Genomic DNA, 14,188 nt, shown 5'->3' with positions numbered 1-14,188 from the left:
GTTTAGTAATTCAGTTTTGGGGAATAACATTTCCAGAATATTATTGTAACTTTTTGACTTTATATTTTCCTGTTGTTTCTACCAGGCACATTAAGCATATTTGAAGTTATATTCTTGCTTTAAGAGCTGCAGGTAGCCAATTGTCTGTATTTTCATAATGTGAATTAGTCACTCCACAAACATCTGTCTTTTCCTGTTATGGGCTTATCATTGTGTTAAATACTAGGAGATATAATATGTCTCTGTAATATCATTTCTACTTGTGTTGATGGAAAATAGATATTTCCAATTGTGTCATGAGCTAGTTTTTGATAACCATTTTTACTAAAAACATTATTTGAACATTCAAGGTACTACATGAGAGAGTGTGGATTAAATTAAAGACTATTAAAATAATGGCCATTTTTCTCAAAGATCTCATGGTCAGAAGAAGGAAAATAAAACTATTTTAATATACTTAAAAATTTACTTTTGATAAATGTTGACTTCTTTGAATTTTTCTACAATCAAGAAAATAGATTGTATCACATCTTTTTGTAGGTGATGAACTGGAGACCTCATGATTGTCACTATCCTGAATTCTACTGGTAGTACTTACCTATTACTAGGCTCTGTGCTCTGCCCTTTTGGGCTGAATGGTGTTGGGGTAAGTGGAGTGTTTAATACATGTAAGGAATCCTAGGTGTTCTGTTGGATCTGAAAGAGGGAAGGGTATACCATATCCCTTTCCTGACGGAACCTGAAGAAATAACAAGATAGGAGGGACAGTTTTACAAGATTTCCTGTGCTTCAGCAAGACTTCTGTGCAAGGAGGCGGGTTCAAAGTGGGCCCACCGTGACACTGGAGTACTAGACTGGTTTCTGTGTGCTGGATCAAGGTATGAAAGTGACACAAAGCTTTAGACATCTTCCTAATTTCCTTTGTTCCAGTGTGATATGGGGGTCTTTAGGGTGACTCCCTTGCAATTGAAGTAACAGATAAAGTTGACCCTGGAGGCACTTTCTGGCAAGCTTGTGACCTAAGAAATGGAGATGTTTGTGGTCTGACACCTAAGACCAGATGAGGACAGGAGAGTTCGCCCATAGGTCACAGTAACTTGCTGCTACCTGGATCAATCTCTTCCACTTTGAAGCTGCATGAGGCCAAACCTTCCCCTGTCCAGCCTGAAATGTAGGTACAACCCTGGAGTAGTAAGGGCAGCCTTTGGATTAACTGGGTTTAAGTTTCTGCCACCTACTACAGTAGATTTATTATTAGGAAGCCCCTATCATTTACTGTCCAAATTGGAAAACTTGAGGATGAAAAGGAATGATTACACTCAGATATCATTTATAAGTGGAACTGTTCAGGGAAAATTGGAAAAGTGGTCACATTCCTTTTATTGAGGAATTACAGAGAAACCCAATAAGTTATATTACTCTCACACATGAAAATATTAACTGACATTAAACCTGCCACACAATATAACATTGGGAGCAGAACTTATCTTCATATCATTAAAATGATTTTTTCCTTCTCTTTACATTCCATGTTTTTCGAAAGCATGCAGCAGGATTTCTATATTCCCTTACCCTGTTCACCAACCCTCTAGGTGCAAAGTGGAATGCTTTATTTCTTGGTGAGTTGGCAAGGATCTGACATCATGGGCTCAATTTCTTCTTTGAGAGGGAAAACAGAGTTAAGTTTCTCTTTAAAATGTGATCTGCTGTAACCAATGTGATTCTGCAATCTGTATACGGGGTAAAAATGGGAGTTCATAATCTGCTTGAATCAAATGTATGAAATATGATATGTCAAGAGCTTTGTAATGTTTTGAAGAACTAATAATAAAAAAATTAAAAAAATTAAAAAAAATAAAATGTTATCTGCTTTACCTCATTGTGTGAAAGCAATGAGTGTTTCTTCTGTCATTTTACTGCTGTAATATGGCAGAAAAATACTGATAAAATTACCTGAACAGGCGTTATTCCTGTGGAGAGAACACATGCAGTTTGGGGTGGCTAGAATCAATTTGAGGAAAATGAGTGGGAAGCTTAATTTTGGATATATGTCCAAGTGAGATTTTTCATTTCTCTACTAGGAGCAAAGAAGGTATTTTGATTCCTATCTAGAATCTGCCTGTATTTATGAATTGGCTTACAAACTCACTGGAAAATGGGATTTATTCAGCCTGTTAGAGCCATTACACACAATGGCTGTATGTTTTGCGTGATGGAGACTGTGACCCAACTGAGAAGTACTCTACTTGGAGACTGTTCTTAAAATATTCTTTCTTAGAAAACACAAATACCTTCGAGAAGTTTTAGTATTATTTTTTCATGTTCCAATTTATTGTGCCAATCAGCTTCTGGATTTGCCAAGGGCAGACTGCCCCTCCAATCTCAGACTTTTCCACATTAAGACTGCCCACAGCATTTCTCCACTTTTTCTATCCTTGTGTTATTTCTGCTCCTCCCACAGCAGTTTAGCTCTAATTTTGTCCATTTTTCTTGTTTAATGTTCCCCAAATTTCTAAGCTCTTAAGGCACTCTGGCTGTCCAGTATTGAGTTTTATTGAGTTTTAGTGAAATCCCTGTTTCACCTGCCTCACAGAGAATCAGTATTCCTTCTGCTTGAATCCCAGATCACTGTGCTACTAGAGCTGCAGTTTCCCTCTTGTCAGTTATCTTCCAAATCTCTGTTATTCTTTAAGGTGTGTTTAAATGAATTTTAACTTTTGTAAAACATGACTCCTTTTTTTTTTTAACGTAGAGTATAATTTCTCACTCTTCTGGTTGTACGTGGTGTAGAACCCCACCATTCTTGTAGTCATAAATGTACATAGGGTGATAATGTCTGATTGATTCTACCATCTTTACATCCCCATACCCCCTCTCCTCCCTACACTCCTCTCTACCTAATTTAAAGTAACTCTCTTCTCTCTACCTGCCTATTACTGTGATTATGAGTTAGCATCTGCATATCAGAGAACACATTTAGCCTTTGGTTTTTTGGGATTGGCTTATTTTGCTTAGCATAATATTCTCCACTTTCCATCTATTTACTGGAAAATGCCATAATTTCATTCTTCTTTAAGGCTGAGTAAGAGTCCATCGTGTATATACACCACAGTTTTTTTTTTTCCATTCATATGTTGAAGGGCACCTAGGTTAGTTCCATAGCTTAGCTATTGTGAGTTGAGCTGCTATAAACATTGATGTGGCTGTGTCACTGTATTATGCTCATCTTAAGTCCTTTGGGTACAATATGAGGAGTAGGATAGCTGGGTCAAATGGTGGTTCTATTTCAAGTTTTCTGGGGAGTTTCCATACCACTTTCCATAATGGTTGCACCAATTTGCAGTCCCACCAGCAATGTATGAATGTACCTTTTCCTCCACATTCTTGACAACATTTAATGTTACTTGTATTCTTGATAACTGCCATTCTAACTGGAGTGAGATGAAATCTTAAGAGTAGCTTTAATTTGCATTTCTCTAATTGCTAGGATGTTGAAAATTTTTTTGTATATATTTAATTGATTTAATTTCTTCTTCTGTAAAATGTCTGTTCAGTTCCTTAGCCCATTTATTGATTGGGTTATTATTATTATTCTTTTTTTTTGGTGTTGAGTTTTTGAGTTCTTTAATATCCTGGAGATTAATGCTCTATCTGAGGTGCATTTGGTAAAGATTTTCTCTCATTCTGTAGATTCTCTCTTCAGTTACTGATTGTTTTCTTTGCTGAGAAGAAGCTTTTTAGTTTGAATCTATCCCATTTATTAATTCTTGATTTTACTTCTTGCACTTTAGGAGTCTGGTTATGGAAGTCAGGACCTAATCCAAGATGGTGAAGGTTAGGGCCTATTTTTTCTTCTATTAGGCACGGGACCTCTGTTCTAGTGCAAAGTCTTTGATCCATTTTGAGTTGAGTTTCCTGTAGGGTGAGAAATAGAGGTTTAATTTCATTCTGCTTCACGTGGGTTTCCAATTTTCTCAGCACTATTTTTGAATAGGCTATGTTTTCTAGAGTGAATGTTTTTGGTGTCTTTGTCTAGTATGAGATAACTGTATTTATGTGGGTTTCTTTCTGTGTCTTCTATTCTGTACCATTGGTCTACATGTTTGTTTTGGTGCCAATACTATGCTGTTTTTGTTACTATAGCTCTGTAGTATAGTTTAAGATCTGGTATTGCTATGCCTTCTGCTTCACTCTCTTGCTAAGGATTGCTTTGGCTATGCTGGGTCTCTTATTTTTCCAAATGAATTTTATGACTGATTTTTCTAGTACCATGAAGAATGTCATAGGGATTTGAATAGGAATTGCATTAAATCTGTATAATGCTTTTATTAGTATGGCCATTTGGACAATATTAATTCTGCCTATCCAAAAGCATGGGAAGTCTTCCCGTCTTCTAAGCCCCTCTTCAATTTCTTTCTTTAGTGTTCTATGTTTTCATTGTAAAGGTCTTTCACTTCTTTTGTTAGATTGATCTCCAAGTATTTAATTTTTTTCGAGGCTATTGTGAATGAACTTGTTTTCCTAATTTCTCTTTCAGTAGATTCATCACTGTTGGCTAGGAATGCATTTGATTTGTGGGTGTTGATTTTACATACTGAAACTTTGCTGAATTCATTTATTAGTTCTAGAAGTTTTCTGATGGAATTTTTTGGATCTTCTAAATATAGAATCATCTCATCAGCAAATAGTGATAACTTGAGTTTTTCTTTTTCTGTTTGTGTCCCTTTACTTTCTTTCTCCTGTTTAATTGCTGTGGCTAGAGTTTCAAGGAGGATATTGAATAGAAGTGGTGAAAGAGCACATTCCTTGTCTAGTTCCACTTTTTAGAGGGAATGCTTCCAATTTTTCTCCATTTAGAATGATATTGGCCTTGTGTTTAGCATAAATAGCTCTTATAATATTGAGTAGTAGAAAAACTACTATAATTAGTTTTTCTAGTGTTTTGAATGTGAAGGGGTGTTGTATTTTGTCAAATGCTTTTCCTACATCTATTGAGATGATCATATGATTCTTGTTTTTAAGTCTATTGATGTGATTAATTACATTTATTGATTTCTGTATGTTGAACCAAACTTGCCTCCCTGGGATGAACCCCATTTGATTATGGTGTACTATCTTTTTGATATGTTTTTGTATGCAATTTGACAGAAATTTATCGAGAATGTTTGCATCTCTGTTCAGGGATGTTGGTCTGAAGTTTTCTTTCCTTGATGTGTCTTTGTCTGGTTTTGGTATCTGAGTGCTACTGGCCTCATAGAATGAGTTTGGAAGCATTCCCTCCTTTTCTATTTCATGGAATAATTTGAAAATTATTGTTGTCAATTATTCTTTGAGGTCTTGTAGAACTCAGCTGAGAGTCTGTCTGGTCCTGGGCTTTTCTTGGTTGGTAGTCTTTGAATGGTATCTTCTATTTCATTGCTTGAAATTGATCTGTTTAAATTGCTTATGTCCTCCTGATTCACTTTGGGTAGCTCATATGTCTCTAGAAATTTGTTGATGTCTTTGAGATTTTTCTGTTTTATTGAAGTATAAATTTTCAAAATAGTTTCTAATTATCTTCTGTATTTAAGTAGTGTCCATATTGATACTTCTTTTTTCATCATAAATTTTAGTAATTTGAGTTTTTTCTTCTTTCTCTTCACTAGTGTGGCTAAGGGTTTATCAATTTTATTTATTTTTTTAAAGAACTAACTTTTTGTTTTGTCAATTTTTTCTTTGTTTCTTTTGTTTCAATTTCATTGATTTCAGCTCTGATTTGAATTATTTCCTGTCTTCTACTGCTTTTGGTGTTGATTTGTTCTTTTTTAAAGGCTTTGGGATGTAATGTTAGGTGATTTATTCATTGACTTTCTAGTCTTTTAAATATTAATCTTAATCCAATGAACTTTCCTTTTAGAACTTTCTTCACAGTGTCCCAGAGATTTTGATATGTTGTATGGATGTTCTCACTTACCTCTAAGTATTTTTTTTACTTTATCCTTGATTTCTTCTGCTATCCATTCATCATTCAATAGTGTATTATTTAATCTACAGTTGTTAGTTTCTATTTTTTATTTTATCATTGATTTCTAATTTCATTCCATTATGATTTGGTAGAATGCAGGATATTATCTCCATTCTTTTTGTATTTACTAAGAGTTGCTTTGTGCCATAAAATCTGATCTATTTTAGAGAAGGATCCATGTGCCACTGAGAAGAAAATGTATTTGCTCATTGATGAATGACAATTTATATATGTCTATTAAGACTACATTATTGATTGTATTTTTTAATTCTATAATATTTAGTTTTTGTTTGAAAGCTCTGTCCAGTAGTGAAAGAGGTGTTTTTTTTAATATCACCCAGTGTTATTGTGCTGTGATCTATTTGATTCTTGAAATTGAGAAGGGTTCATTTGATGTATGTAGAGACTCCATTGTTTGGGCCATAATTATTTACAGTTGTTATGTCTTGCTGATGTATAATTCCCTTAAGCTGTACGAAATGTCCTTCTTTGTCCCTTTTGATTAACTTTGGCTTGAAGTTCACTTTATCTGAGATGAGGATGAAAGTCCATGCTTGTTTATTCAATTTGTATGAGTGATACGTGTTTTTCCACCCCTTTACCTTCAGTCTGTGGATATCTTTGCCTATGAGATGAGTCTCTTGGAGACAGCATATTGTTGTGTCTTGTTTTTTAATCCAATTTGACAATCTATGTCTTTTGGTTGGTGATGTTAGGCCTTTAACATTCAGAGTTATTATTGAGATATGATTTGTATTCCTGGTAATTTTGGCTTATTTTTGGCTTTTAATTTGACTTAGTTTCTTCTTTGATTGACTATTCTTTTAGTGTAGTTTCTCTCTTTTCTGGTTTTCATTTTCTACCCCCACTTCATCCTCATGGAATACTTTGTTGAGAATGTTCTATAGTGTAGGCTTTCTATTTGTGAATTCTTTTAACTTTTGTTTATCATGGAATATTTTTATTTCATCTTTAAATCTGAAGCTAATTTTGCTAGATATAATATTTTAGGTTGGCATTCATTTTCTTTCAGAGCTTGAAATATATTATTTCAGGACCTCCTAGCTTTGAGGGTCTGGGTTGTGAAATCAATTGAGATCTGAATTGGTTTACCCCATATGTAATTTTTTTCCCTCATGACCTTTGTCTTGGTGTGCATCTGCTGTAGTTTTGAACATTTGGGGTTTTGTAAGCCTCCTGTATTTGATTTTCCATTTCCTTCTTTAGATTTGGGAAGTTTTCTGATCTTATAACATTATAAAGATCATGCATTCCTTTGGTTTGTATCTCTGTGCCTTCCTCTATCCCAATGTATCTTAAATTTGGTCTTTTCACATTATCCCATAACTCTTGAAAGTTCTGTTCATGATTTCCTATCATCTTTTTTGCATGGTCAACTTTATTTTCAAGATTATATATTTTGTCTTCATTGCCTGAAGTTCTGTCTTCTAATTGGTCTAGTCTGTTGGTGATGCTTTCCATTGAGTTCTTAATTTGGTTTATTTATTCTTTCATTTTGAGGATTTCTGCTTGGGTTTTTTCAGAGCCTCTACCTCTTTATTTTTGTGATCTTTTACTTCCTATATTTTCTCTTTGATTTCACTTCTTATACCTTTATATATCCTATATTCTTTACTTCATCAATCAGTTTAACTATGTACATTCTAAACTCCTTCTCTCACCTTTCTTCTACTGTGTTGTGAGTGGATTCTCTTATTGGAGCATAAAGGTTTGTTTAGGGCAATTTGTTCCCTTGTTTTTTTTTTAATGTTGCTTGTGTTTTTCCATCTAGCACTATGGATCTGAGGCAATACAGATTTTAATCTGTAGATTTATAGCATCACTGAATATTTCCAGTACCTCATATTTAAGCAGTAGACCAATATTAATAGCACCCAATGTAAACCATATGCAGCCTTAAACTAATAAGACATCTACAGTTTTCTTGCAATAAACAGAAACGATGTGTTCAGTTATTGTATACAATATAAACATTAAGTTTGCTAAAAGGGTTTACAATTTCAAGTAGTGGATAAAGTGAGAACAAAAGTGGTGTAGGATATGATGGCCATGAGGGAGGAGGAGAGGTTAGAAGTAAAGATTTATAGGAAGAGTGGAAGAGGAATTGATGGAGATTGGCTGTTAGGAGAAAAGATAGAAAATCTAGGGGAACAGATAAGTGAGAGGAAAAGTATATACAAAGAGAAAAAATTAAAAATATAAGAATACACAACAAAGTTGAAAAATACTATTCATATATCACAGTCTTCAAAGCAAGCAATGTATGAAAAATACTTGGTTTCAAATATGGTAGAGATATTAGAGAGGGAAAGAAAAAAACTTGATGGTAAGTTGAACAATTGTTTCTGTCTGTGTTCAAAAGTTTCTCAGCCTCCTTCACAGATAGGTGGGGTTGTGTGAAGTTTGATGGCAGTCTCTGACTGGTGGGTGCCATACCAGCTAGTTGGGCAAGCTGACAGAAACATGCCCTCACACACTCTTCCAAACTTCCTACGTGATGTAGCCCATCTCTTCTGTCCCTGGGTACTTCAGGACTTGCAGAAGTGGGGAGAATCTGGCTCTTTCCAATCTCTTTAACCTATGTTGCCGCCACCCTCCCCCCCCCCCCGCAAGGAAAAGTGTCTTCTGTCTCCAACTTTTCATGAGATTGCCAGGCCCAGACCAGCTTATGCAGACCCAGTCACTATCCAAGGATCTAGGTTTCAGATACCCCAGCCTTGGCCATGTTGCAGTTCCAAGGTCTGAATGCCATTCCAACTTGTAGAGTGACCACCAGGGATGTGCTCACACAAAGGAGGGAGTGACCCTGAGAAGCAGCCGCAAGATGGCAACCACTAGCACTCCCAGCAGGAAGACCTCAAATGCATCCAAACCCTTAGGAACCCCCCCAATGGATCTCCAGGCCTTGGCTGGTAGCCCCAGACAGAGGCAGCTCTGCACCCCAGAGAGTGGTAGCAACAAACCTCCTGGCCTGTTGGCCCCCCAGGCCCTGGCTGGTGTCTCAAGTGGCAGCCACATGCAATCAAACCTGCAGTACCCTGGTGATGGACCTCTGAGCAGCAGCAAGGACGGTGGGTTGGCAGCAGCAGCAGCAACTGGGGGGTTGGCAGTTGTAGTGGCATCTGGGGAAGAGACCTCCAGGTGACAACAGCAGTGTTGGTGGCAGCAGAGTCGGCCAACATGACTCCTCTTGAGGATTTACCCCATTGTTTGGCAAGGAATCAATGCCTTACCTTCTTAGGCTTTCAGTTCATTTTCTGGTTGTGGATATTAGGGGAGAATATTTCTTCCCTCCTTCCTGAAATTTTCTCCCAGTTTAGGAAACCATACAAAGTGGCAATGCTGGCTACTCTCTTTTCTTTTATTCTGCCCAGATGTTACTCATCTAAATCTGGGAGGGATAAACTGAGCATTGTTGGTTCAACTCCTGCTTTCTTTTTCAATAAGGCTGTTTCCATTGTTCTCTTCTGTTCGTTGTACTTTGGACCTTACCTGCTCTAGTCCAGGAATGCCTATGTCTGGCTTGCTAAATCTGGTTCAGTTAGCAAACCCATTTGGTTCCTACGTGAAATGTGAACTCTGACACAGTCTTTGTGAATCAAAATTTTACATTTTGATTTACTGTTTTCCTCTTGTTTCTTTGTGTGTCTTGGGCCATTTAAAGTTTCCAACAGTGGAGTGATGTTTTTTGGGTTCCAAGTAAACTAATTTGGGATATATTTGGGTGTTTGCATAGAAAAGAAATTTTTGTGGCATTTTTTAGCACCAGTTAAGCATCATCAGCCAGACAGCTATGCATCATTAAAGAGAGCTTTATTGTAGCCCAGAGGTATGATAGGACTGATAGGCTATGCAATGTCCAAGTGTGAAAGGGAATATTCAAATGTAATTGGAAAGTTCAGAGATAGGTGATAATTTTTGTGGTTATGTCATGTGTTTTGTCTGTGTCCATTTAGTTTTATGTTTTGCCTTTCTCCTCCTTCGCAGCTGAATTTCATGATGTTCTCAGCCAGGGAGGACTTTGGATACTCCGGGGCCCCTGAGTGGAAAGAGCCACTGTCACTCTCCTCACTTGATGTCTCACCTGAACTTTCCTTGGTAATAACAGTTTATTGAGGGTCTATTGAATTTCAAGACTTTATTTCATTTATCTTCATGACAATGGCTTAAGGTTGATTTTTATTGTGGACATTATTACTAGGAAGAAATTGTGACCCAGAGAAGTATGTCACCACAGACAGAAACGTGAGTTGAAATTGCACCTCACATATTCTGAGATTCACATTTGGATGATATTTAAGGTAAAATAAACAGGAGAATATTCATTATTTGACCTTTGCAGATATGAGGTTATGTGAGGAAGCATAAACTTTTCTGAGCATTCACTAATGAACTGGTAGTAGAAGCTGTAAAACTGGTGTCCGAAACTCCTTGCCTTTGAATGTATAGACCTGAAGGAACATTTTTGGATCAATACTACAAATTGTGCTGGGAGAATATAATACCATGAATGTTGTGTTGTGGAGAGAAGGGTTTTGATTTTCTTTATTCTTAGTTCAAAATCTATATGTTAAATACAGTTTTTATATCCAAAATACTTATTATATAGTAAAGCAGAGAGCATAGAGTTATAAATATTTTAATGTGGTCACCGAAGGCAATAATAATTGGGAATGGCAAACATCGATTTTAAAAAAATCTGAGCTGTCAAAGTAAATTTTTAAAAGTACACTTCCATTTTTGTATTCATGATATGGAAAAAGATAAGACAGTGTTTGTTGTCAACACAATTACATTCTGAGCCTGAGATGAAGTTGTGCAAGCATATTTGCTTGAATGGATCTAAGAAATAACATTTCACCCTTGAGGAATTTCTATTTTTTCTTGTCCAGATCATTATTGCTTTCCCTGTTGTCTTCAGGAGGTCAATCTTGAAGCTTTGTGCAGAATGATGTTTCCTATTTTATTGTATTATGTATTTATTTCAAGTAACAGAATGAACATGGTGTTCTGACCAGCAGGTTGAAGTGAATCAAATGAATCTGCAGAGGGATGTCAGACAAGGACAACTGGCACAAAGAAACCTGAGAGTTATGCACCTGTTTTGTTTTATTAATCATTAATTCTTTTTTCTTAAAACACTGCTCTAAGTCCTAGAGGTGTTAACTCTTACTGATCAAGTTTCCTGTTATAGGAGAGAAAGCTGGAAAGAAAGGGTGTAAGGCAACTAGCACCTGCCATTTAAAGAAAGTGGCTTCTAGTAACTGGCACAGATCTGGAAGAGGAAGTGATTAAAATGTTTTGAATGACAAATATAATGCCTACCTCACATGGAGTGCTTATATGATTTAAAGTCTGGTTTATGCATTCTTAAGCTTACTTGTGTTTAAAATGAAAATATTTTCGTTTTTTTCCATTTTTTTATTGATTGTTCAAAACATTACAGAGCTCATGATATATCATCTTTCATACATTTGACTCAATTGGGTTTTGAACTCCCCAAATACATAATGCAGACTCACTTCTGTTACATACTCACATTTTTACATAATAGCATATTAGTGACTGTTGTATTCTGCTACCTTTCCTATCCCCTACTATCCCCCCTCCCCTCCCCTCCCCTCCCATCTTCCCTCTCTACCTCCTCTGCTGTTGTTCAATTCTCTCCCCTTTTCCCCCTCCCCCTTGCCCCTCATAACCTCTTATAATTTTGTGTATAACTGAAGGTCTCCTACCATTTCCATATGCTTTCCCTTCTCTCTCCCTTTCTCTCCCCCCATTCATCTTAGTTTACTGTTAGTCTTTTCCTCATGCTCTTCCTTCCTGTTCTATTCTTAGTGGCTCTCTTTATATCAAAGAAGATATTTAACATTTGTTTTTTAGGGCTTGGCTAGCTTCACTTAGCATAATCTGCTCTAATGCCATCCATTTCCCTGCAAATTCTATGATTTTGTCATTTCTTAGTGCTGCATAATACTCCATTGTGTATAGTTGCCACGTAGCCCAAGAGTTAATAACAAGAATAAACAAATGGGACCTACTTAAACTAAAAAGTTTTTTTTTTCTCAGCAAGAGAAACAGTAAAAGAGGTAAATAGAGAGCCTACATCCTGGGAACAAATTTTTACACCTCATACCTCAGATAGAGCCCTAATATCCAGAATGTACAAAGAACTCAAAAAATTAAACAATAAGATAACAAATAATCCAATCAACAAATGGGCCAAGGACCTGAACAGACACTTCTCAGAGGAGGACATACAATCAATCCACAAGCACATGAGAAAATGCTCACCATCTCTAGCAATCAGAGAAATGCAAATCAAAACCACCCTAAGATACCATTTCACTCCAGTAAGATTGGCAGCCATTATGAAGTCAAACAACAATAAGTGTTGGCGAGGATGTGGGGAAAAGGGCACACTTGTACACTGCTGGTGGGACTGCAAACTGGTGAAGCCAATTTGGAAAGCAGTATGGAGATTCCTGGGAAAGCTGGGAATGGATCCACCATTTGACCCAGCTATTGCCCTTCTTGGACTATTCCCTGAGGACCTTAAAAGAGCACACTATACGGATACGGCCACATCAATGATTATAGCAGCACAATTCGCAATAGCAAGACTGTGGAACCAACCTAGATGCCCTTCAATAGATGAGTGAAAATATTTTCAGTCATTTTAAAAATAAGTTCCCAAACTTTAAAGAAAGTAGCAAACGATATAGGGCAGACCCCCAGTCTTCCCCGAGTCCTGCTAAGTGGGTGTGATAGTATTCTAATTTTGCTGTTAAGGAAGTAAAGATTCACATGAATTAAATAACTTACCTAAGATCACAAGATGGTAGGGATTCACTTTGGATCTTGTTGACAAACAAGCTATTACTCTATGTAATTGTAGTTTTATATATCCAGTCATCTTTTAAACAAATGGGAGGACTCCAATATTATGGATTCTTGCATTAAAATAGCCCTTTCAGGGAATGTATTTGAAAATAATTTACCTTATAACATTGTTTATCGTTTTTATAAATTTTATTTTTGTGCTGATTTGAAGAAATCATATCTCTAGCAATACTACTAGTATTCTAAAAATATGTTTTTTTTACATATAAATACTGTATATAATGCTCTACAATATATCTGTTCTTTATGCATATTATTGCATTTAATTCTTACAAGAATCATGTATAAAATGGGTAAATTATTCCTATTTACAGATCAGGAAAATAAAGTACAGTGAGTTTAAAATACTTGTTCAAGGATACATGGCAGCTGATAAGTGAGAATGTTGTGTATCCTTTTTCCTACCATAAGTTGTCTCTGATTTTGTAAAAGCTGAATTATAATACTTACTTTTGAAGAACATCAGTGATGTGTAAATATCCAGGTTTGAATGAAAACAATGATACTGTGATAATTGTCAGTCTAAGAAAAGAATTTAAGATAACAGAGCTGATTTTTTGGGGGGGATTAAAAATAGTAAATGTAAATATTATACTATAAAATAGCATGTATTGGGTACATTGCATTTTAACTCTAGCATTCTCTCAAGTCTTTATTGGTTTGTAGATCAATTATGGAAGATTTTTTGAATGATAACAGTGTTGCTTAACTGTCATTAACTAAATGACATTGTCATGTAGTAAGAAATACATATTTGATCTTTGTCCTCAGTTCCTGCCACAGAGCTCCTATAACCCTTATAATTTCCTAATTGGGATACTAGGAACACCTTTTGTTTTAATATTTGGTCTTTGTCCCCAGGTCATGAATAAGAGAGAGTTTCTAAATCCTTTGGAATTGTCTAAGTGATAAGAGCATTTTTGGACTGATGAGACCACTCTTGATGGGCTCCTGGATGGCTATAGCATGGTGGCTCGTCACCAAAAGACCAAACCATGATTAGAAGCTTAGAATTTTCAGCCCTATATCCCAGGAAAAGGAGGAGCCTGGAGATTGAGTTGCTGGTCAGTCATACTATGAGAGCTCCATAAACATCCCCAAAATATAGGGTTTGGAGAATGTCCAGGATGCTGAACACACCCACACCCAAACTGCATGAAACAGAAGCTTGTTATCTGTAGTTTCTTTACATGACCCTGTAGACCTCTTCATCTGGCTCTTCATCCAGAACCTTTATCATATTCTTTGTAAAAAAAAAAA

This window comes from Ictidomys tridecemlineatus, chromosome 6 (genome assembly GCF_052094955.1).
Source record: "Ictidomys tridecemlineatus isolate mIctTri1 chromosome 6, mIctTri1.hap1, whole genome shotgun sequence".
NCBI classification, from domain to species: domain Eukaryota; kingdom Metazoa; phylum Chordata; class Mammalia; order Rodentia; family Sciuridae; genus Ictidomys; species Ictidomys tridecemlineatus.
The sequence above is the reverse complement of the archived record's forward strand: the minus strand, read 5'-3'. Positions refer to the sequence as shown.